At 36.2% G+C, this 27,100-nt stretch overlaps 1 protein-coding gene across 5 annotated transcripts in view; it reads right to left on the bottom strand.

The window, feature by feature from the left end:
- Positions 1 to 27,100, bottom strand: part of LOC131425201 (irregular chiasm C-roughest protein-like) — a 402,826-nt gene that overhangs the window by 153,842 nt on the left and 221,884 nt on the right. For all 5 annotated transcript variants that reach the window (XM_058586873.1, XM_058586872.1, XM_058586876.1 and 2 more), the window contains one exon: positions 1,952 to 1,977. The gene's annotated coding sequence lies outside the window, so the exon portion shown is untranslated. The remainder of the gene's footprint in view (positions 1 to 1,951; positions 1,978 to 27,100) is intronic.

Genomic DNA, 27,100 nt, shown 5'->3' with positions numbered 1-27,100 from the left:
TTCATGGTTTCAGCATGGCCATAGTGAAAATCAATCACACGAATAGTACTCAGGATATTCTCATTGGAAAATAAATTGGATTAGGAATATATTTTCCTATAAGTATTGTAGAAGTTTGCTGCATTAAGTTGCATATTTCGCTTCGGCACAAGGTTTCCTAGGTAAAAATAGGTAAAATGATATATTACTTTTTCAGAAAAAAATAAACCTATGCATTACCTTCTACAAAATTATGGGTTTTTATATGTTCTACAACTATTCCAAACAAAGTAAAGATTAAAAAATAACTTGAAACAAGTTATGATTAGAAAACTAGTTTTAAGGGGGCTGTCATAATTCAATAACTAAAACTAACTTTGAAAAGGCCTAAAAAAAATAATTCCATAGAGTTCCACTTAGATTTTTTTTATAGTATTGGGCATATCTTTTCCTATAAATTTTGTAAAAATCAGTTGCATAAATTTGCATATTTCGCTTCGGTGTAAGGTTTTATGATAGGTAAAAAATGGTAAAATGTTGTATAACTTTGCCAGGAAACAACAAACCTATGCACTACCTGCAACAAAAATATGGGATTTTTTATTTTCTTCTATTATTCCAAAGAAAGTATGCATAAAAAACAAGTTATAAATAAAAAACTGTTTTTAAGGGGGTTACCATAAAAACGCTTTGTATATCCGAAACGGTGCGACGTAGACTTTTGGTATTTGAAAAAGTAAATTATTTTCAATAGTTCTAAAACTTTGTAGAAGAAAAAAAATTTCTATCTCTTCAGAAAAAAAAATTATGGTTATATTTTTTGTCAAAGTAGGCCATGAACAATTAGGGATAGAATCAAATTACGCGGTATATATTTGTAAATTATTTCTTAAAAGCAACTATATGCATTAAAAGAACGGTTTGGCAGCTACTGATTTATGTCCACGTTTTTATTGATTCGAACCACTGTAGGCCGTTCAGAATATTCATGGCCTGAAAGTCTGATTTTCAATTTGATACCGGACATTTGTAAAATTTACGCTCTATTGAGTACATTTGCGATTGTGCGTGTCCTCGCTATTGTACAATTTTCGAAATGGTATAGAATTTTCAACAACGAGTTTGCATTAAATTTTACAGTAAAAATACTTTCAATAGTGCGACGATATTGCAAATGATAGAAGAGTGTTTCGGCAAAAGTACTTTGAATAAAACAGTCGTTTATGAGTGGCACGAACGTTTCAGAAGTGTCCGTGAATCGATATCGATATCGATTTTGATGAATAATTTATTTATTTATTTATTTATTTTGGAGCAGAGAAAAGCCCGATGGAGATGAAATTTGGCAATCTCTCTCTCCAGCAGGCATAATACCTCCTCATCATTTGTATAATAATCTTGTATTTTTAATTTTCTGAATGAATTCAGGGAACTTTTTGATCAAGGTAGTACTTCGAAACGCTCATGTATGAGCTATATGGCTACCCCATTTGCCATATAGCTCATACATTGCCCCTTCCGATTACTATTTACTCCGGACCATGCAGTTTGGTCTGGTTGATCAACACTGCTCCAATTATGATGAAGTCAAAAAATGGACCGACTCGTGGATTGCGGCCAAACCGGTCGAATTGTTTGAAAAATGAAAAAAAAGTAGTGGCTTGCGATGGACAATACTTTAAAAGTAGAATCTGCATCCATGAAGTTTACTTTAAATACTTTAAAAATAGAATCTGCATCCAAGTCCAGTCCATGAAGTTTCAAATTTCGAAAAAAAACAAACTGCGCGAACTTTTTTATAGAATGAATATTATAGATTTATAATTTCTAGAAAAAAACATAAGAATACATTAGAAATGAGTGAGCCGATTAACAATTAAATAAACTTCGTAAATTATGACTGTTTTGTGAATGTTACATCCTTATGAATTATTGTCATAAAATGATTTTCATTAGCACCCAATGTACTCACTCTTCATATTTTCTCAACTGCAACATCTGGAAAAAAGAAGAAAAATTGTCATTTAATATCATCAAAACAGGGAAATTTTAGCTACAATTTCACCATCAAATTTAAAACATAAGCAAAATACTTTTTCATCTGAAAACTGCACTTTTATTTTTTAAAGAGAAATATATATCCAGCTCACAACTTTGCGGCCATCGTTTTCAGTGATTTAATCAAATGCGAAATTCCCCAACTATTGCTTAATTATTTCTTCATCTCGAAATACCATTCGACCCTACTCGGTCATGCTCGCGAAATAAAAACTATATTAGCAACAGAGAGGAGGCTGGATTTAATTAAGTCAATTTCTGTGCTTCACTGGGAATTGCTTCTGCTCTACGCTAGTCAGTCGTGGGAGAACTTTCACAAATTGGTTGAGGAGACTTTTTTCAAAATGAATTGAGGTTCGAGATAACTCCACGCGAAGCTGACGGGATATATGATTAAATGAAAGCTGCTTTTTTTTTGTTTCAATAGATTCTCTAGCGCACTATTGCTTGATGAATAAATATATTACCCTAGACATTTCAATTTAATATTTTAGTTTAACTGCTATAATCAGGATATTTCAACAAACAGATGTCATTTTTCCGTTTCCCTAGAGATTGTAGGAAAATTAACTTCAAACGGCAGTAGAAAATAACAATACCGTATTAAAGTACGTGAGAGGTTTGGTCTACCGCAAAACTTGGCATTCGCTTCCTCCTCATCAAGTCAAAAGTCAAGTTTTCTTTATTATCACCATTACGGAACCGCAGTTTGGTGCCACAAGTGAAGAATTTTACTTCATCCTGCAGCTGGATGGTTAGAATAGCCACAGATAGGAAAGTTTTCTTCCGTTCTCGGCGTTACCACAGTCAGGAGCTGTTCAGTGCGTCCGTCTGTAGTAGGATTTTGTCCTGAACAAATAATTAACTGTCTAGAAATCTACCATCATAATGTGTCCAGTATACTTCTCTACAATGCCTACACGATGCACGAATCCTGACTGTTTCTATCTCTACATATACCGAAAGCAAAGGGAGGTACAAATCCTTTTCGAAACTTTTCCCCTGACCAACACTTGACCAAGCAGATTACGAAGTGTGGTGTAACTAAAGACAAATAAAAGTGCGGCCAAATGGGGAAAAGTTTTGCCTCTGAAGCACAGATTTATAACTGTGCTTGTGAATCCACAAGGCTCGAGGCCACGCAGAGAAGCGGTACTTTTCCAAGAACCAATAGATGGCAAACTGTGCGTGTAGAAAAACAAGCGAACAAAGACAGCGAAATATGTGTCATAATTTCTTTCTGATTATCTTCGGTCGAAGTTGTACTGCATTGCTACTTTCTTTAAGAGTTCAGAAAAGTATATTAATGCCAGAAAGTTAGTTCTCAGTCATCGAGTTTCCTGGCTCTGGGGATGCTACAAATTGAAACATGTTTTCTACTTCCCCGGCGGGCCGCTCACGGGTGCTGCAGAGCGGATGGGAAATCTGATTTATTTGTTTTTGCTGTTCTCTTATTATTTGCGTCGTTACTGTTAGCTCTTGCTTGTTCCGATCAAAGTGTACCTGCTATGTTGAAGAAATAACTGTGCAATCTGTGCGTGATTGTTACCGCAACCGATAAAATACGCTAGAAATAAACTACTGTTTTGCGGAACGTGTTCAAGGTAATGATTTGGCTACAAAGTCTTGACTAATAGTTTGCCGAACAAGCTGTTTTCTCCTAGTCTCTCTCCAAGCAATTAGTCAAAGTTGATTTAAAGTTAAACTCCATCACTACAACTTATTTTTTGTAAATTTCTAGTTACGGAATTGATTGAATAGGCGCACTAGTTACTTAACAATTCTTGACATCGTTACAAACTATTGAAACATCAGATCAAAGCTCGGAAATGTTCATCTGGCCGTTTTTTTGTTAAATGCGGTTCTCGCTCAATTCCAGGTTTAGTCAATGAGTAGTTCATGGGTATAAGACGGTAGAAGGCTCGAGTTCTGTTTTTAGAAGGTAGGTTATTCACACATGTCCATTTTCGTTATTTTATAAACCTTCCGTTTCAAATTTAAAATTATTGACCACGAACAGAACTCAATATGTTTGAGTTTACTAACTAATTACGACTAATTACCAACTACAATCCGATCGATCCTATTGGTTCTATGTATCTGATTCTGCTTTTAATAGATATTATGATAAATAACTAAGAAATGGATTTCACGTAGATTTATTTTTCACAAGCATTGAAGTTCATATGGTCAAATGAGTGTTAAAGTTACAAAACAGTTATTTAAACAAAAATATACACACACCTACAGAGGTGGTGATGGTTAGCAAACGAATAGTCGATCACCAAGTCGAAAATTAACCGAAATAACAGGGAATATTGGTCAATGATCGTCTGAGCTACATCTGTGACAAGTCAGCAAAGCAGGGCAATGCGTTATCGATGATCAACATCGATGGGCCGATAGTCAGTAAGAGGCACTTACAGCTGTGCACAGTAACATCAGTATTAAACTTATGTTTACTAGACTGCTGGAATTCTAAAACAAACACAAGTTTTCAAATTTCGTTATGGCTTCAAGGCTCTAAAACATAAACCACAATAATTGAGTGGATAAATTAAGTGCGAATTTCATTAAAAATATGATTGGTTCTTTATTCTTAAGCTACGATCAGACTAGCCAGTTTATCTGTCACAGTTTATCTGCCACAGACAAGTAATTTTTCGGAAGGTAATATTTGGTCTGGCGATGTGATCACACTATTCACAGTTAAATGTCTGCAACAGTCAAGTTTGACTGCCGACAGTCAATATTTTGACAGTTGTTATGTTTGACAGTGACAGACTTTTTGAGCATGTCTGTATTGTGATTACACTGATCAGACAAATAAAACTGGTTACAGACTAAGATATAGGGATTGGGCTGTTTATTACAGTTTTTCTGCACACAGTGTTCACATTGGAGCAGAGAACTTTTCACGGAATATCGTTTTATGATAAAATATCGATCTGGTCTCACAAAAGGAAGTTCGTTGTGTTGCTACTTGATGTGTTGTGTTTGTGTTTGCAATTAAAGAAGAAATATTAATGTGCTACGTTTTTTTTGCCTTTTCAGATTTCTCATATAGAAAGGTTATGCAATCACTGTGAAAACCGACTTTTAAACCGAGGCCCGGAGGGCCGAGTGTCTTATACCATTCGACTCAGTTCGTCGAGTACGCAAAATGTCTGTGTGTGTATGTGTGTGCGTATGTGCGTATGTGTGTATGTAATTTTTTTTGCACTAACTTTTCTCGGAGATGGAAAACCGACATTCACAAACTTAGATTCAAATGAAAGGTGTTGTGGTCCCACACAAAATTCTTGAATATTATTTGGATCCGATTTCGGGTTCCGAAGTTATGGGGTAAAATGTGATTTTCGGTGTAGTAGAAGTCAGATAAGTTCACCTGAGTAGCTGTATAGTCTACATTTGTTTCAAAACGTTTTATAATTAGTGTAGACAACTTTGAGAAATCGTAGTGCAAATTAAATCCGAATCGAAAACTGAATACCGCTCAAACTGAAATAAGTTTTTTTGGTTACTATCCAGATTTGCTAATCCGTTAAACCTGATTAATTTATGTGAAAGAGACATTTTATACTAATTACCCGGTATCCCCGAAACTGGACGTTAGATTTGAATGAAAAGCAAGATGATTTATACGATTTTAAAACATTTCATTTGAATCTTGGATCGATTCAGCCATCTACGAGAAAAGAAAAGTCACACAATTTTAATTTCGTTCCGCATATCACCCTGTAGTCGGATCCAAACATAATTCAGGAACCTTGTTTGGGAGCGTACGACTTTTCATATGAACCTGAGTTTGTAGAAAACGGATTTGTCATCTCCGAGAAAATTGATCGAAATTATTTGTCACACAGGCATTTGCTGATCTCGACGAACTGATTCGAGTGGTATATATGTGTTATGTTCTTCCAGCATTTAATGCTGTAAGTAGTTTAATTGATAATTAATATAATTATGGAATTTCTTTCAACTCGAAAATTCTGCCATAATCTGGCTTACATATGTCATATTCGAACGATTATGTTGCCAAAAACAAACCTGTTAACAGTCTTCTTGGTACTTAGAAACAATTGTATGTAACATTATAAAAAATTGTGTTTCGCGTTACTCCCAAGCATGTCTTTGTCATACAATGCATAAATTCCTACTGCTGGAATATGAGGAAAAGTCGCTTACACAAAAATGTCGATATCTCCGTTAAAAATGGACGGATTTTAACTATTTATGGCTTGTTGGATAGCGGATACCGTGCGGAATCTAAGTCTAAATACATATTCTGTTTCCAAGGTCAGTTGTGACAGATATTATCAAAAAACTGAAAGTTTTGACATAAAACTTTGTATAACTTAAAACGTAAACATCCGATCTCAAAACTATTTAATAGCGTTCAGGGTGACGGGAAGACCTTTCATTTGCGACTAGTTTGATCAAAATCGGTTCAACCATCTCTGAGATCTCGACCTATTTGTTGACAACACACATACAGACCCACACACACCGACATTTTGCGTACTCGACGAACTGTGTCGAATGGTATATGACACTCGGCCCTCCGGCCTCGGTTTTCACTGTCGGTTTTCACTGTGATTGCATAACCTTTCTATATGAGAAAGGAAAAAAAAGGTAAAAAGATAAAAATCCAGAGTGGCACCGAGATCGAAAGCGTGAAAAGATGTTTCGCAATTGTTCAGGCAAAAAATACATTTTCAATAAATTGTAAATGGAGTGGTAGATTCAAAAATCAAATGCAATGAAAATCCATAGGATCATCCTACCTAAATATGACGATTAAAGGATTGAAATTTTGTGAAGGTTCTCTCCAGTTCAAGCTCTTTCAAGTATGATATAACGGAATGGATTTCCTTTGGGGCAGAGTTCAGATTTTAACATATCCACAATTTCATTACCAAACGCTTTGTAATCAATTCAATTATCGAACAAATAAACGAGCGATAAGCTATTGGAAACTTGGAAAATATTTACAAATTTAAAAAAAAATTCAAATAAGTAAATTTTTTTCACCGTTCAGCATTTTTTTAATTTGGAGTGGTTAGTTTTTTTATTGATTCATTATTTAATTTTTCATATTTATTTCATCCAAGTACAAAGCAAAACGTTCCAGTACTATGCCTCTGGAAATCCATTGCACTTTATCGTGAAGGAGGAGCTCGGAAAATTCAGTAGTAATTTCTTTTAAGAATTCTATGAAATGTGCGTAAGCTTCATTATTTCGACCGGAAATGACGACATTGACAACGCGGTTCAGTGAGTAGTGAGTACACGTGTTTGAGAGATAGAAGTGGTGTCCAATACTTGTTAATCGATTTCGATCGATTTTAAGTACTTTTTTCCCGGCTTCCTGTTCCTGAAATAGTGGTCATATACTCAAAAATGGAACCCACTCACTTTTCGTAGAGGTCGCTCAGCCGATATTCACATATTTATGTTCAAATAAAAGGCCAAAACTCTTAAACTTTGCGCGGATGCAAGTGTTTAAAATTTCATTTTTGTCATTTTCAAAACTATAGGTATTTGAAATTTAAACCGTCGTTTAAAGTACGATGGTCGAATCATATAAAATTTTATAAAATTGACTAAAATCAATACAATTTGTAAGTCATGTTAACAGGTGGTCATTCGAACCGACTTCATTTACACCTGTTGCAGAAGTACCTGCAATAGCAAAACTGTTTTATTTTGTTGATTGTTGGTTGTACTAATTGATGCGCAATCGTTTTTATTTGTTTTCTTTCAAGAAGCAATAAAAATTATTTCGAAGAACACCACATATATGAGAATGTGAGAATATGAGTAATACGAGAAAGCCATCAATACAGTACTAGGTGGATTAAAACAGGTTTTTTATTACTATCTGGTTTCTACACATTAGAAAAGAATTGATCACGAAACCAAACCTCTTGAGGAAAACCACGTGTACCTGTTCCGTACAATGTTGATTACCGATGTCTTGACGAACAATATCGATTGCCTAGCACTTCTTAGTCAAATCAACATCAACGTTCCGTCCAGAGCTCTCCGCAACAACAACCTCCTCAGATTGCTTCTACGTCTTACTAACTACGGAATCAACGGTTCCGTTTGAGAATTGCAGCGAACCATCAACGGTGTTTCTACGGGATTCGATTTCTATTTTTTCCCGTAGCCGAATAAGAGAAATTATTTTAAATATTCTTAGAAACAATTATTAGGTCTGTTGATTAAATTATATGAATAAATAAATAAACCTAGACCGCAGGACCGACCACAGAATCTACCCGGTCGATTCGCAGACGAAAAACGTCGGTTCTGAGAGAACATGTTTATTTGGGAAACTCTCCATAAGTATAGGCTAGATTCGTTGTCGGGGACTAGTCGGGTAGTCATCGCAACACAGATTTAGAGGAACCAGTTAACCGGATGCCATGGCCTAATCGGAATAGCCACGTCACTATTTTAATTTTCCCAGGAGGCGTACTAACAGTATCGGTGTCAGGGGAACTTGCTTTGTATGGGAACTCTTTTTTCGGTATGCTAGATCTTTCGTCAGAAACAAGGCGAATATTACCTTGATCAAAAAGTTCTACGGAGCGGTTTCTTGAATCGACCGAATAGGAAAAAGTCACAGGGAGCCAAATCAGGTGAATTCAGTGGTTGCTGAATGGTATTCGTTTCGTTTCTAACCAAATGTTCACTGATAACAATGACATTGTGTGACGGTGCGTTATCGTGGTGCAAGATCCACGAGTTGTTTGCCCACAAATTCTGTCTTTTTCGATGTATTACTTCACACAAACGTCTCATAACGCCAAAATAATACTAATAATAGTCAATTTGCGGTCTACGGTCATCCATTCTTTGATTTTGTTGATGTTTCGTCGGTTTTCGATGTCGATGGCATACCGCTTCTCACATCATCGTTCACAGACTCACGGCCGTTCGTGCAACCGATAAACGACTGTTTTCCTCAGAGTATCGTTGCCGAAACACTATCCTAACATTTGCAATGTCGTCGTTGAAACTGTTTTTAACGCAAAATTTTATGAAAACTTGTCGTTGAAAACTCAATTCCATTTCGAAAATTGTAAAAAATCGAGGACACGTACATTCGCAAATGTAGTCAGCACAGCGTAACTTTTACAAATGTCCAGGTATCAAGTTGAAAATTTGATAGAATATCAATGGCTGATGAGGCAACCTAAAAAAAATCTAATCGGGTGACTGAGAGCACCGGGAACTTTTGATCAAGGTAGAAGATCGAAACGCAATACTGGTTAGGATCGTCGTGGAAACCATCCACCAATCGGAACACCAGCATCCTTCCGGTCGTAAGCAACGTTGGCGTGTTGTTTGAAGCTAGTTTTTTTTTTACATTATAGCGTATTCGAAATTATATAACTAACAACAAAATCCTATTTGGTGTTTTGAGCTTTCGCCCATTTTATTTTATGTGAAAATGTGGCCAAGATTTGAAGAGTGCCCCTTACAAGAATCGGATTAGTATTGAATCAATCTGTACTGTGTGCAAGAAGCTTGCGTTATATTAAAATAACAATTCAAAACATGTCAAAATGAATCATATCATGAACTCACAGCACTTTTGGCTAAATTTGACATCGAAGCAAACACAAAGATCTTTTTACCATGTTTATATATTTGATATTCTGTCATCACCCAAGAAATTACGGTATGCTTGAATTTGCGAGTTATAGTTTAAGATTTATTTTTTCTAAAAGTGTGGATTCCGTTAAATACCTGTACCTCTCGTAAAATATTGTGCGGTGTCTGATCTGAAGAAATGCGGTAGCAGTGAGAAACATTTCAATAGCGGCTTTCAATTTATAGTTTGTTTTAGTTGAATGGGAAATTGGCAAAATCTAATTAAGTTACACCAAACGTGTATACAGATGGGTGATTCAGGGGTTCAAACTCCCTCCGAGCTTCGAAAAAGTCACATTATGAAAACTCATCCCTTTAAATATTTCACTGAATAACATTCCCCGTAAAAAATTCTGGGTACGCAGCTGATTTATATGATTTATACACGAACTTTTATAAATTGAGTCATACGTTGATTCACGTCACTTGTGAGTTTCAATATCTTTTGATGTTTACTTACCCAAAGTTTTGAGTGAATGTTGGTCTCTATCTTGTTTATCCGATTACGATCATTATGATTGCAATTTTAAAATTTCTTAACATGATAAGTTTCCTAAAAAATCGGATGGCTTGAAGCTCATCAATGCTCAAATATTCACTTCCGCTGCTACTTATTTTGAAAACTCAAACCAGATTTCCCGAATGTTTCGGGAATGTTTTTATGGTTATGTGCTGTTATTTTATGGCAGTACATAATTTCAGGAAGCATAGGCTACCTCTGACTCTCCCAGTTGCCTGTTATCAAATCTATCAAACTATCCGGGTATCAAATGAGCCTCCGTTTGTGACTGCCATATCACTCAAATTCTACATATAGGGCTGCTTCCATATTATTACTTTCTTTTGCTCCATATGTAGAAACCCCATTCTTAAACGCCCCAAGTTCACATCCTCAGAACAGACAGTAAAGTTGATTCGTGAGGTCTTCTATTCTTGGGACACATTTAGAAGTGTGTGTTTTTATCCTAGCTACGAGAAAATATATACACCCGTATTAGTCATAACATTTTTCCTGTGAATTGGTGTCTAAGAGTTGATTTTCTGGCATTTCATCGCCCACAAAGCACAGTCTGGGAGAGTCTCTTGTCTCATTTTTTATCCATTCACTACCACAGCGGGCTGTTTAGTCACAATAGGCACAGCCGACGACGTGAATACACAGGGGAATGTTGCTTAAAATATGCAGTTATTCAAATTCTGGAATTCTTTGTATAAAGAATTCCTAATACTTCCCAAACAATCTTAAATTCACTTACCGTAGTTAGAAACTGTTAAACATACCAAGATTTAAGGGTTATGCTTGCAACGATACTAGTTGCAGGATACTAATCAGTTTACTGACATTTTGCCTAATCTTGTTTGGAATAACATTGAATAAAAATTTACGCCTTTTTGAAGTTTGAATAAAGGAATATTTTTTCGTTAAGGTTATTTGTTACAAGTGAAAAATCATCAACCGACAATATTATAATATACTGTGCATTTCACCCGCCGTTCCCTTGCACGATTCTAGCCTAGAGTGAAGCAAACAAAACGAATCCGGAACGACCGTCAAGCGAAGACACAACTTTTATACTCATTATGAACTTTTGTTTTGCGAATAAACAGTAGCTACACGGTTATTTTCTGTTGTTATGGGTACTTTCTCTTCCCAACTTTCCCTGGTGGTTAATCTTAAATCATGCCACTCTTGGAGGGGCTTCCCTATGCTTATTTATGTGAGTCTGGCAGATGTAGATAGCGAATAAAAAGTTCCTTTATGTTCTGGAACGCCCAAGAAAGCCCCTGAAACAATTATTGTTATTATTTTGTCGACTGCTAGACGGGAATACACATACCACTACAGTAAATGTCAATGCAAATGATTCGTTTTATACGATACGGTACGACAGCTTAGTTCAGTGATCCTACAAGGACTAGTGTTTGAAATGTCAGACTGTTTGAAATATACCTGTAGCTTATAATATCGTGGATATGTTATATTTAGATTTGCTTGTAACTTTTCAAACATTGCCATGAAATAGAATAAACTTTGCTTGTACGAATTCTTTGCGGGGATGTAAAGTTGAATTTCTCTGTTATTTACTAAGTTCGAAAATTTCTTTTTTCAAGTGGTGTTGAAATTAATTCCAAACGTTTTACCAAAGATGGAGTTGGTCAAGTATTTTTAGTCACACTTACAAAAGTAAATATTCTCCTGAAAGCTGAAGATATAACGCATCTTTATCAGTATATAAATTTTCGATGGAAAAAATAGTGAATAATAATGGACAATACTGTAAATACTCTGCGATAAAATGCTGCTAATTAATACCTGCTACTCAAATAGATTTCATGCGCCATCTGTTGACAGCAAAATGTATTTATTGCCTATCCATATAAAAAGGTAACAAAATTGCTTAGAATCCAACTTTTAATTGGAGTTCCAAGGACCCCTAGTGTTATATACCATTTGATTCAGTTCAACGAGATCGAAAAATGACTGTGTGTACACCATTCAAAAGATTTTTCTCTCTGCACAATTTTCTTAGAGATGGCAGAACCGATTTTCTCAGACTCTCATTTGAGAGCTACTATTGGGCTGTGAATCAAGTTTGAAGATCAATTGGCTACAACTTCCGATTCTGGAGATATATAGGTATAAGTGGCGTAACCGACAAAACGCATTTGATTTCTCCGCTCAACTCTCTCGGACATGGTTAAACCGATTTTACCAAGCTTGGAGGCGTTCGACAGCTACTATTTAGTAGTAGTTCAAGTTCGAAGATCATTTGGCTGTCACTTCCGGTTCCGGAAATATAATGGTATAAGTAACGTATCCGACAAAATGTGTTTTTTTTCTATCCGCACTCTTTCAGAAAGCAACCAACAATCAAGTTCAAATGTTTTATAGCTGATATTTTTGGTTTGTTGTCGAACATGCGTCGTAAGCGTTAGGTCGTGCTTTTCTGAACTTACCGAATCAATCTGAATGAATTCGTGTGAAAAATCAATTCAAATTCATGTCGGAAATTATCCCAACGAAAAAAGTACGTTTTAATGAGACTGTTAGCATGACAAGAAAAAGGGAGTATCACACCACTAGGTGGATTAAGGATATCTTTTTATAGTTGTATCTCATTGTTATTTTCCTCCTAGGAGCGCTGCTATCCAGCGTTTGTAGATGGTCAATTTCGTCTGGTGGCGTACTTTTCTCGATCGAAGGGTTTTGCTGAGTTTAAAGTACGCACGATTTCCTGCCAAAATACGTCTCTGAACTTCTATGCTGATGTCATTATCACCAGTGAACCCAAATACATGAACTCGTCAACCATCTCGATATCGTCACCGTCTATCAACATTCGTGGCGGGAGGCGTAGTGTTTCTTCTCTAGAGCCTCTTCCTCTCATGTACTTTGTTTTTGACGCATTTATGGCCAGTCCGATACGCCTAGCTCAAGCTTTCAGTTTGATGTATGTTTCCATCATCTTCTCAAGGTAATATCATTATCGTCAGCGAGGCCATAAAGTTGTACGGACTTTCGGAAGATCGTGCCTGTCGATCCATCATCTTCTCAAGGTAATATCATTATCGTCAGCGAGGCCAAAAAGTTGTACGGACTTTCGGAAGATCGTGCCTGTCGATCCTCGCTCTTCGAATCACACCTTCCACAGCAATATTGAACAAGATACAAGAGAGTCCATCACCTTTCCGTAGCCCTCTCCGATATTCGAAAGGACTTGAAAGCGTCCCAGGTACTCGTACGTAGCACATCACTCTATCCATCGTTGATTTGACTAATCGCGTCAGTTTATCCGGAAAACCATATACGTGCATGATCTGCCACAGCTGTTCTCGATCGACTGTGTCGTATGCCGCTTTGAAGTCAATGAAGAGGTGATGCGTGGGTACGTTGTATTCACGACACTTCTGGAGTACTTGTCTTATCGCGAATATGTGATCCGTAGTGACGCGGGCTCCAATAAATCCCGCTTGGTAAGGCCTTACGAATTCCTTAGCTATTGGTGATAGACGATGCAAAGGATTTGGGAGAGTACCTTGTAGGCGGCGTTCAGCAATGTGATTGCGCGGTGATTGCAACAATCTAGCTTATCACCTTTTTTGTAGAAGAGACATACCACTCCTTGCATCCATTCCTGCGGTAGAATCTCATCATCCCAAATCTTAGAAATCATCCAGTGCAGTGCTCTAGCCAGTGCCTCTCCTCCATGTTTGAGCAGCTCGTCTGGTAACTGGTCATTGTCGCGGCTTTGTTGTTCCTCAGCTTGCCGATCTCCTCACTTATCTCCGACAGTAAGAACGTGGTCGATTCGATTTTCAGGTGATCTCCAGATGGCTTTGTAGATATCTTTGCGGGGGCAGAAGGTGCTTCGAACCACCATTCCACGGAAGGCGGCAAAATTCACCCATCGTTGGCCGTTGCCGTTTGTTGTCGCGTGCGGGCTCTCCAGCCCGATCCAGCTGTGTATAAAATGCTTCCTTCTCGTGCACGTTGATGATGCTGTAATTGAAGAAACGGCCCTTGATCTTCAATATGCACATCCTATCACAAAGCAAGTTCACTTCTTTTCATTTCCTTGTAGGATTTCATTCAGCCATACCACCTGCTCTGGATAGAAGAGTATTCGTTCTTAACGAAGATTTCAATTACTTTAACTGAAAATCGAATACGAACTCGTTTTAGTTTAACACAACGGTACAGTTTCATTTTGTCGACGGTTTTTTTGTCGTGAATACCATCTGAGAGAGTGATAAGTTTTTGATCGTGAATATCTCTTGTTGTATCTAACGAATCAACATAATTTTTGCTACACGCCGTCGGAAATATGATCACAATTTTATGATAAAATTATCAGTTGTGTGACATAATCTCAAATATTTCAAAATTAAACTTTTTTGAAATGTTTGGTATTAACGAGTATCAAGGGGGATAATCCATAAGGCGCGTTTGCCTTGCTCGTATTTTTAAAGCTCATAGCTCAGTGATCTGTGAAAGGATTTATATAATCTAACTACCAATAGAATCGAAATTTTTCAACTTAAACGTGTATAGCAAAAGCATAGAAGTATTTCAATAGTACACTATTGAAAAACCTGTCTCATTTGACCCATGTCAACACCAGCCAATCAGAATGCGCCATTATTTTATTATGAAGAACTATACTGGTTATTCATAATATTTGTGTTTCAGAATGTTAAATGTAACTAATCTGTACTTTAGTTTAGCTGCATCGTTTCAAATTCTACATACAATTTATCAACTAATTGATATTTGGAAGTGTCAAGGAACATGTCAGTTGTTTTCGTATTCACGACATCCAGTTATGTCTCTGACATTACCCACTCGCTTTTTTTGACGTGTATACGTCTTACTTTACTATGGGGCGCCTTTTTAAAATTTGCCCTGTGGAAGAATGGGTACATCTCGACTTGTACTAAACGCAACGAAATAATACTTTCTTCACAACATCGGATGTATGATGAGCAATTTAGCATTATATTTTCAACAGTGTAAGATAGTCATAAGTTTTTAAAATTTTTTTGGAAACAATAATGAAACCTCGCCATGTCTGCCTCCCTTTCTCGTATCCGCGACGACGATTCCGAGATATTTAGGCACATATCAGTCCCAACGTTCAACCGGACGAGTATAAACGGTCGAAAATTGATTATTTTTGTACATCACGCTGAACTGGGCGTAAAGCACTAACAGTGACAACAACAGACCTTCTGCGTGGTATAAAACTTAAAACGCTCAGGTCTCATTTGTTTTTCGGATGACACAGCGAGCAGATCTACGAATTCTATGATGTTTAACGGTTCTACGAATCCGTAGAAAAAATTCACGAAAATTTTAATTTTTCTGCGGAAGATTGATACCCTGGGGAAAATGTCAATCTACGGAAATGATATTACATCTATTTGGCATCGTTTAATCGCGTTCTCATTCGCTTTTCGGATGGCATGGCGAGTTGTCGTCATCAACCAATAGCAGCAAAAACAATCCTTCTGTGTGGTGTAAAGCCTCAAATGCTCAGGTCGTGCTCTCATTTGCTTTCCGTGCTTTAAGTGCCTTAGATCACAGGTTCAGAATATAGAACTATAGCTATGGATCTGAACGACTTCATTTTGGAACTGTTACGGTACACGATTATTCATCTCAGTTCCAGCCGTATTTCACGATACTAGAGTTTTTTTTCGGTACCGCTTCTTAGTACCGAAGCAAAATTTTGCTTTTGATTTTATCACAATTCGTTGATTAAAAGCTTAGTAGACAGAAATTAACAAAAATTAAACTTTGTTCAACTGAAAAAAAAAAACTGGTGTGGGAACCGTCTAAATTAAATTTCTTATATTCACGATAATGACAAATGCATCAATACACAATTGTGGCTTCAAGCCAGGGTTTGAATCAGTTTCACAGAATGATTAGATTATAATGATTAGCAAAACATATTCATTTTCTAATATTAACTAATTCCTTTTAAAAATGATTGTTCTGATCTAATCTATTTCAATTTGATAGATATTAATAATTGTCTAGAAAGGCTTCGTTCTTCAGATCATTATTCAATTACAGGGTCCGGCACTCGAAGTGTAACCAATTAAAAAGGCCATAAATTCAGCTTGGAAAATTACTTTTACTTAATTCAAAGTACAAAATGTGTAAAAATAATACAAAATTCAGAATCAATTCACTTTTGCTCGATATGACCACCTTTTACCTTGACTTGATGACTTGAGAGAGCGATGGAGTTGCTTCGTTTGGCCGAAAGCGGTCAATTTCCGAACATTGTATTTTCTGACGAGAAAATTTTTCCAATTGAGCAATTCGTAAACTCTCAAAACGATAGGGTTTACTTGACCGACCGTTTATACGAGAATTTGAGTCATCGATTGGCCACCAGAAGGCAGCACCCGCAACAGATAATGGTTTGGGCCGCTGTAACCGCAGATGGTCGCTCTCCAATCGTTTTCATCGAGCCTGGCGTCCAAGTAAATGCGACATATTATCGGGAAAGTATTCTGGAGGTTGCTTTGAAGCCGTGGGCAGACAAACATTTCGGTGGCAGACCATGGACGTTTCAGCAGGACTTGGCACCATCTCACAAAGCTCGAGTGAACCAAGAATGGCTAAAAAACAACGTTCCGAACTTCATCACGTCCACACAATGGCTCTCGAATTCACCAGATGCGAATCCAATGGATTATTCTCTTTGGGCCATTTTGGAGAGCAAAGTCCGAACTAAAAGATACACCAGTCTCGAGGCGCTGAAAAATGTTATTGTCCGCGAGTGGGCCAAAATACCTGCAAGTCACATTCGGCCAAACGAAGCAACTCCTTCGCTCTCTCAAGTCATCAAGTCAAGGCAAAAGGTGATCATATCGAGCAAAAGTGAAATGATTCTGAATTTTCTATTATTTTCACACATTTTGTACTTTGAATTAAGTAAAAGTAATTTTCCAAACTGAATTTATGGCCTTTTTAATTGGTTACACTTCGAGTGCCGGACCCTGTATTAAATTTTCTTACCAATGTGTATTTTATTTTATTTATATTTATTTCGTTATTCAAATGTAGACTAAAGAGTGTATCGAAAATAAGCTATCCACTGTGCCTTTGGCTGTCAGCTTTCGTTTGTTTACTTGTTTGTGCGGTTGAAATTCTGCGTTTTCAAAATGTCGCGTATTGAAAAGGAAGTGAAAATTTAGGTTCTGGACACATGGCAAAGTGAGAAGGGTATTACTATGCGAAAATTGGCGAAGCGGTTTGGAATTCATCATACCAGTGTTAAAACCATCATTAATAAGTTTGGGGAACACTATTCTTTGGATGAGCTACCAGCAAGAGACAGAAAACCCAGTTCTTCCAACCCGAAACTGGAACAGAAAGTGATATATCTAATCATGAAGAACAAATCAATGTAAATACGTGATTTGGCCAAAAAAGCAGGAACGAGTCTCGGAATGTTCCAGCGTATCAAGAGGCGAAATCACCTGAAGACCTACAAGAAGCAGAAAATCTCGAAACAAAGTGTAGAACAGAAGAAGCGAGCAGCAACAAGGGCCCGGAAATTATATTCGCGTCTTTTGCAGTGTCCGGATGCATCCGTTTTGATGGACGATAAGACTTATGTAAAGGAGGTCTCAAAAACCTTTCCAGGTCCACAATACTTTACTTGCGTCGGTGGGAAGGATGTGAACGATGCGGACAGGTCAATTCAAGTGGAGAAATTCGGTCGAAAGGTACTGGTATGGCAAGTAATATGTTCCTAGGGTTTGAAGTCAACCATTTCTTACACTACCGGAACTATAAATGCAAAAATCTATCGATCTGAGTATCTCTAGAAGAGATTGCGGCCTTTAAATAAGAAGCATAGTACACCTCCACTTTTTTGGCCGGATTTAGTGTCGGCTCACTATGACAAAACCACTCTCAATTGGTTTGCAGAAAAGGGTATAAATTTCGTTCGAGAAAAATATCAATCCTCCGAATTGCCCTCAGCTTCGACCAATCGAACGTTACTGGACAATCTTGAAAAGGGTCTTCTAGAAGACTGATAAGGCAGCTGGAAACATGCAGGATTAAAAAAAAAATTTTCTCAGGCGTCCAAAAAATGCGATGCAACACTTGTCCGGAACTTGATGAAGAGCGTTCGATCAAAAGTTCGAAAATTCGTGAAGTAACTTAAAATTCATCCGCTTTTCATTATGCTCAAGTTTAACCTCGTACAATAAAGGATCAATTTTTAGTTTGAATAAAATATCGTTTTTTATCATAATTTGAAAGAAAAGTTTGAGTTTATTTTCTATAAACTCCCTACATATAAATAGTTTACAATATTTACCTACATACTACACATTACTTCTACGACAAATCTGTTTTTTAATTTGATTTTTTGACATAGTAAGGTCAGGATGTTCGCAGTATTAATTGTTGTGGCGCATTATTCGATTGACTGGACTATATATTGCATGATTTGTTCTAGTGTGTTTTTCTAAAAGTATTTTGATGGTTTGTAATTGACAGCTAGACATATACTTTGTTTAAGTGTTTGTATGCTGATGAGCATGCAGCGTGCTTCATATGATGGTAGAGGAAATGCTGTCCAGTTTAATTTACGAAGCACATATAAAAGAAATTGTTTTAGGATCGATTCAATTACAGCGTTCTACGTGAATAATATTATATGGATTCCATACTAGGCTGCAATATTCCAAACTAGGTCTGACATATGTACTGTATAATAATTTAATTGTATATGGGTCATGGAAGTTATGACTGAAGTGTTTAATAAGCCCAGAATACTATTTGCTTTATTGATTATGATATTTTAAGACTCCTAAAAAATGAGCTTGAAGTCTAAGACTACGCCTAAATCTCGTACAATTTAACATTTTTCTACAAGTTGATTCCCTAAATGTATGTCTATAGATAGAGTCTCATTTTTCCTACTGAGGTTCCTCAAAAATTACATTTTTTTACATTGAGCTTGAGTATACTTTTGCTGCACCAATTGTGGAATAGATTGATTTCGTTCTGAAAAATTGCGGTGTCATTTCTTATTTCCATGAAAAGTTTCGTGTCGTCAGCATATATAATCATTTTTAGATATTTAAGTATGAAGGAAATGTCATTTATATGCAAGATGAAAAGAGGAAACCCTATGTGACAGCCCTGAGGTACGCCAAATATAACATGAATTGGCATTCAGACAGTATGTTTTGGAAGCGTACACGATTCGTTAAGTATGATTTGAGCCATTTTAGAATCCAATGTTTTATGCCATATTTTTGTAGTTTGTAAAGAAGTAATGGTATGTCAATACATTCAAAAGCTTCGTTAAAGTCAGTGCAAAGAGTTTCTACGTGGTTGAAAAGCGTCCATTGCATTCAGAGTGAATGTGACAAATTCTAGGAGATTTGTTGTAGTTGAGCGGCCTTTAAAAAAGCATGCTGCTTGTTTTTTAATACATTTTTTCAAATAATTTAGGAATGCGTGAGATTGAGGCTATTCCACGGTTGTTCCGAATGTAATATTTTGCACCAGATTCAAATATTGGTATAAGAAAAGACGATTCCCATGTTTCAGGAAAAATACATTTATTAAGTGATAAGTTGAAAAGCAGGTCCCAGGCCCTATGTTTTTCAATACTGTCGAAATATCATGTTCTGACAGATAGTTTACAGAGATGGAGTGGGAAATTGCAGCTATGAAAGAAAAGTATTCACGGTTAGTTTCGGAACACGATGTATATACTTTTCAAATTGATTGCAGATTTCCATACAGTTTTTTTCTACATGTCCGTCGAGATACATTTGAGATCGAAAATTGTTGCTTCTTAGTGTGAGGGTTTAAGCATTGTTATTGTGGTCTCGGTTCCCGAAATAATGAATTTATCCAAATTCCTCATGTAAGATACCCTAATGGAGACTCATTCGAAAATGCGAAATGTAATTTAATAGATTCAACGAACGAATTCTATCACTTTTTAAACGGAAATTTTATGTCCCGTCTTATCAGTGCAGTGCTCCGAAATGCTACAATTACACAAGAAGCCCTCACAAAGCAATGTTTGTTTGAAAAATGAAGAGTTGCAGCGGGTTGAAAGGTTATCATAAGCTAGGAAATTTATCAAACAGACTCCCTTCAGAACATGTCGCTGCTATTTCGAAAGTAGTGTTAGTTTGAGATCATCTACAATCTTAAGAAACAACAATTGATGAAAAGTTTTCACCGTCATAAACAATTTCATTCTTTCCAAAATAATGAATAGCTGAAATAATAAAAATATTTTGAGTTTGTGCTAACGAAAAAGCACCAGTGATTCGATGCTTTTCCGACAACCGCTACCGCCACGACTACCGGTTGTTGTTGTGTTCTTGTGCAGCATGATGGAAGACCGTCGCATTCATCCTAACAGACAAACAAATATACACACTCCATTGTGGTACATACATCGTGTGAAAATGTTCCGTTCCAGACGGTCCTTTCCTTCGCCGCAGCATAGCTCATAATCGCCACCACATTGTTGAGTGTGTAGCACCAAATGCAATAGGGTTACTCTGTTTTCAATTTGAAATGCCAAATTTTGTCAATTATTACGGTACCGAAGTCATCATCCCTGAAGTGTTAATTGCAGCTGTATTCACACAATGCATTCAATTTAAAAATTTTCAAGTCACCCTACCTAGCATCATGCTAACTCGGTACACAACTCTCTGTATTTCACACTTCCCAACTATTTTCAATCCCACTATTCATTATGAGCATTCGAATGCGTAACATTATTTGCATGAAATCATCGTTAAAAAGGAGGATGAAAATGATAGTTAGAACATCTTCTAACAAATATGAGCACGAGATACACAACGGACCATATTTGTTGCTCTGAAGTTTATCCAAAAAATTAGATGAATTTCGTGTTTGATTAGATAGTTTCAAATTTCATTTTCATGTATAAATCACAATTTTACCCAAAGCAAACTAGGAAATATGACAACCCTTAGCTTAACACAACTTCCAATGAATAAAAATGTGGAAATGATTCAATTTAGTCATCTGTCGACTATAATACTTTCCCATTTCCCGTGCATCCTATCTTGGCCACAAATTCGATCGAAAGAAACAGCTATCTCTCTTGAGGCTGTGCTACAATCTAGCAAAATCGAACCTAAAATCTCAACCAGTGTCTTTTGCACTGTGAGATTCATGTATATCGAAATTCTTTCCACTCCCGTGAACCGTACAAGAGTTCGGAGCGCAGCATGTAACATTCGGATACTATTCCACCCTACAGCGAATGCCGTGTCCTTCTGTCTACGCTTCGGTTGGCACCCCATACTCAAGTGTGAAAATTTCCGAAGAATGCAAAAATTATTCTCAATTGGAAAATTCTTTCCCGTTTATTTCCGTCTCGTGTACGGTGCAAATCGTTCGCCAAAGTCGATCTGTGTATGTGGAACTATACATTGTAATTCAAGATGAAATTTTTCGGTACACAGTCACACATTGTTGTTCGCCATAAAATATGTACCCCGAGCGGAAATCTTCTTTATCTTTCCCACACCGTCGTACTCGAGGCAGAAATATCGAACGATTGGATGGGGGGATATATGAAAAATCAATACAATTTAGAACACATCTCGTAGACAAAAAGTTGGTTTTCGTTTTTTTTTTTTATTTTTGGCGAACCATGATTGTGTTCGATTTCTGCTTGTCCTTCTAGATAGAATTTTTAACACACCAAGTGAATAATGTCAACATTGAAGCCTTAGTACAACACAAGTTAACAAGATTGCAATGTATATATATTTTTGATTTTCAAGTAAACGTTAACATAAAAATGGGTAATCGATTTGTCTTTGTATCGCTAAATGTCTTCAACAATTAATTAAGAAAAGACATAAATTTTCTATCTTTAGACTTTCCGTGGGCTTGTTATAAACTTGAAAATACGTTTATCTGTGAAAGCACATGCTTTATCATGTTTGTAAAAAAATGATTGTAATATTTCTCAAATTTAAAAGCAATCTTCGGGTAAAGAAGTTCAGCTATCGGAGACATTTGTTCGGTAATATGTCTGGAGAAACCTCATTGAGCATTCTTTGGGACATGGCCGAACGTAATCAGTGATCATAACCTGGGATATGAGAGCGAGGTATTCTCACACCGATGAATATTTTGTTGTGCTACGAAAATTTGACCAAATGTTCATCCTACCCGAAATGTTTCCGCGAGTCACCTCCAATTGAGAGTTTTATTGATAACCTCTTTTCAATTATGTAATTTTCAATCGAACTAAAAAAAATATCTGCTGGGATGGACCAAACTCAAATCTACCTGGGGAAGAATTTGATTGGAGAAAGTGGTCACCGTTCTCCTATGTGAATCCCATCGAACATGTTTGGGCTCTCATTAACCTGAAGCTTTACTAGAATCGACCCTGTAATTTGGACTAGCTCAGCTGCCGTATTCGAAAAAAAAACTGGAGGTTTCTGGCGCTCGAGGCGAACTCGAAAATATTTGTCCCTACCAATTTTTTAACAAACACCATGAATATGATCGCACATTATTTCAATTTTCTGTAAGGCTATCCCTACACGGAGAACCCTCCGATCATAAAATTACGATATCGCAGTTTTTGATTTTTGCGATAGTTGATTCAACTAAATTGTTTTAGATTCAACCAAAATGGTTTTTCATTTGCATATATTCAGGTAGTTGAAAAATGTGTTGTTTTGAATGCTGTCAAATGCCGGAGACAGCAGAAAGCAAAACAAAAATTGCAATGAAAAATCAATAACTTATGTAGTTGAAATCTATTCACATCGTTTCAAATGTCAATTCAACATCGATGTTTATAGCGTTTGGGAAACCTGCGTTCATTCGATTCGAAGAAGTTTATGATTTCATAACAAGTGTTTATCGACCGGCGATATAGTGATAAGGTTAATCTTACCATGAGAAAGATTTGGTGAGAAATGTTAACTGAATTAATGTTACAAAAATCATACAATTCATACACATTTGTACTCCTGTACAGAGATATTGTAATTCAATAGATTGCTAATAACGGAACATCATCAATCACATACATATATGCTTTCGTCTATACTTATTCGTTTTTGGCAAATCCATGTTAATGAATGACCATCTCATCATCTTCCAGGTATGCACAAAGTTTTGTTCTTTGCGATTGGTTCAGTGTGAAAGATAAATGTCGATCTTTAATTGTTAAAAAACAGTTGCTTTGGTTCAAAAAATGAAAATCAATGCATTTACAAACAAACTTTCCAATAATGGTGTGGCTCGACCATTGAGAAAACTACTGGTAGAAGTATCAATAGTCAATAGTTAGGAATTCAAAAATCGACTACGTAGTTCGCTGAAAAAAGTTGTCCAAAACGGAACATAATACCATAACATTTTATAATATATTTGGTACTATTGTTATCAGTACGATTAGGGCTAAGTTAGTCATAGTACACGTATAGTTTCATCAATCACTAGGGCAGTATCACTTGCACCTAATATTTAGCACTGTATAATCGATTGGCACTTTTAATAAGAAGTGTGTAAACAAATAAATATAAGAAAAGATTGCAAGAAAGTGAAAAATGAATCGATAACGGTTTTTTTTTGTAATTTTCCATTGTTCATTATCGGTGAGTGTTCTGTAAATCTATTCTGCAGTACAAAGCACTGTATTGTAGTCTAGTACAAATAAATGAAAGTGCATTAGTCTGTAACATATTTAGTACTTACATTTCAAAATTATTCGGCATTTAGAAAAATTCGTTCAATTACTCTATCGATCAGAAAACAAGATGTCAACACAAACAACAGAGATGCCAAATTATAATATCAAGTAATCACATGAAACCTTGTATTAAAAAAGTAGTAACTGTTGATAAGTTAGTTAACGGTGAGAATTTATAGAATTTTTGAATAAGGGAAATCCAACAAATGTGAACATATCCCGAGAAATTTGTAAACTTCATACATTTTCAGGCAATAAAAGTGTATGAATCAAAAAACTGCAAAAGTGGCATCCTTGTCTGTGACGTGAGTCCTGAAATACAATGTCGATCTTTGGCCTGTCAGATTGTAAAGAAATGCAATGTCGACTCTTTGATTCCACAGTTCTTAAGTACATGAACATAGACCACAGTTGATTAATCTCTGTTCTGGTTAATCTAGAGATGCCAGTTGTTTAAATTTACTAATCAGTTTTAGGAAACGTAATACTCGCAAAAATCGGCATTGAGCGAAAAGCAGCACATAGCTAAAACTTAAACAATAAGCCGGCTATAAAGTCAGACATAAACGATATAATCAATCAATCAACTTAAACAATGTCGAAACTTTTGAATGTATCGGGATTTTATTTGTTTTTCATATTCAGCAACGCAGAACTGTACCAGTTCAAGTGAACCAAATCAGAAGTGCCAATAAATACGACGAAATTTTTAATAACTTGACAGTTATTATTATTGGAATAATGGAATGTAAATAACGTGCATTAATATATAGAAGAAATCGGTTGCACTGCCAATGTCGCTAGTCACTAATCAGCCCGGTGGCAAGGATAAGGCGCTCAAGCAAGTGCTGTCGTAGGATGTCGGAAATTTCGAATTACTCGATTATTTAATAATCTAGTATAATTTTGAAACTAATCGATTGAAACTTATTCGATTATCTGGGTTATTAATCGATTACTCGATTATTCATTCGATTATCACTATGGGATTTTTTTGATTATTCGATTAGCTCAATAATCGAATATTAGTTTTAAGTTAATCGATTAAATATTACTCGATTATCTGGGTTATTCATCGATTACTCGATTAATCGATCGATATTACGACATACCTAATCGTAGCCAACATCTGGGGCATTTGGTGTGCAATCATCGAGTAAAACCTTCATTTCTTTATCGAACTGATGATATTCTGATCGATAATTTGTGGGGAAGTGCGGTAAAGGGTACTGAATAAAAAAGTAGTTCGTAATATCCAATTTTTGGTTGGCCACAGTTACATGACGTCATAGCAGGGAGCTGTCACAAACTATCATTAATAATTCAGCAGGGCCCATGGGAAGCCTACAACTACTACAACGATAATAGCCATAGTGAATTCATGTCAGATGGTTAATTAGAAGTTCCTTATGATTATTTTAATTACCCACTATTTTTTGTCACTGTTGTTATAGCATGTCGAAATAAACATTGTAACAACATATAATCTTTGTAAAATACATTCTAGTTGAACAAAACCCGTTTGTATCGTTGAATCGAAAACATACCATAACTAGTTAGGTTAACACACATAAAAGATTTTTATATAATTCGAACTTTACCAGTTGCCATTTTTAATCATGCGAAAATGGAAAAAGCGAATGAAAAAAAAAATTAGAAACTAGTGAATGGGTAAAATAATTGGTGCACAGTATATCAATAAATCTGGCTGCCCTGTATTTAAGTAGTCGATATTGATTCAGCAAGTAAAATCGACTAAATAAAGATCAGTGATGGGCAGAGATGCCAGGTGTGCAGATTGGCCTGCTAATCTGCAGATTTCTTATAATGTGCTGCAGACATTTTTTGTTGCGCAGACTTTCGTAGACATTTAAAAATCGAGGTTTTCGCAGACATTCGTAAAATTTTACAGACTTTTGGAATTTTTGGTCGTCAAACCCTTTTTGTGTTTGATACTTTATATAGACACTAGGCCGCCACTTTATAGAGAAAGAACACGCAGACATTTGGATTTACAAACTTTCGCAACCCTGTCTGTAGATTTTCGAAATTTTTACCTGGCATCTCTGGTGATGGGGAAGAAGAAGTCAGTTCTGTACAAAATGTTCAAAGCAACGTATGTAACATCAGTCGGTGTTGAACAGTCGTTCGCACCGCACGCGTATAGCTCTTGGCTCCTGGAATTTTTTTTCTGGCTACCTAGAGTTTCATTGATTCAAGGCTTCAGTCTTTTTCAAGGCTACCTGAATCACTAACTAAGTGACTAAGTGATACAAAGAGTGATATTAGAGTGACTAAGTGATACAAAGAGTGATATTAGAGTGACTAAGAAATTAATCAGCCTTTTCTAAGGCTAGCTAGGAGTCTAATCGAAGACTAATTTAGCCTAGTTAATTTAATTTAAAATTTCAAAAATGCCTGCGTCCAACCGGAAAGGCAACAAGCCTAAGGCTAAAAATAATTCAATACGGAATAAATCACAATCCGTTATTCAACATTTTTCTAATAACATTCACGATCTTATAGAATCTGAATGTAAAAATAAAAGACAACGGACGGATTTCCCTTCCGTTGATCCTATGCCGTCTAACAATATTTACGAGATTCTTCCTGAATCCGATTGTAGCGACATAGAAGAAAATTCTTCAAAAATTCCCAAAATGGACGCTTGTCGTTCTGGGAAGAAACATCAATCTATGCCACCAGTGACGGTGATGATTTCCGACTTCAAAGCATTCCGTACTGAGCTTTCTACTTTTCTCCCGGAAGTAAAAGTCTCATTTCAAATCGGACGAAGAGGAGAATGTCGAGTCTTGGTGGATGGATTGGAAGATTACGAAAGTCTTATTCGATATTTGTCCGAAAAACTTCATAAATTTTATTCATATGATATAAAATCAGACAGACCCTTCAAGGCTGTCTTGAAAGGATTATCAAATGATCAAAGTATTGATGAAATTAAAAATGAACTAAAAGAATTGCTTGGTTTTGCCCCTTCCCAAGTAATACTTATGAAAAAAAGAGCGAATGGTACTTCTAAACCACGCTCTGGAATTTCCCATGAACTTTACCTAATACACTTCAATCGAAGTGATGTAAACAATTTGAAAACTTTAGAAAAAGTACGTTTC

Source organism: Malaya genurostris, chromosome 1, assembly GCF_030247185.1.
Source record: "Malaya genurostris strain Urasoe2022 chromosome 1, Malgen_1.1, whole genome shotgun sequence".
NCBI classification, from domain to species: Eukaryota; Metazoa; Arthropoda; class Insecta; order Diptera; family Culicidae; genus Malaya; species Malaya genurostris.
This window is presented reverse-complemented; position numbering and strand designations above follow the sequence as displayed.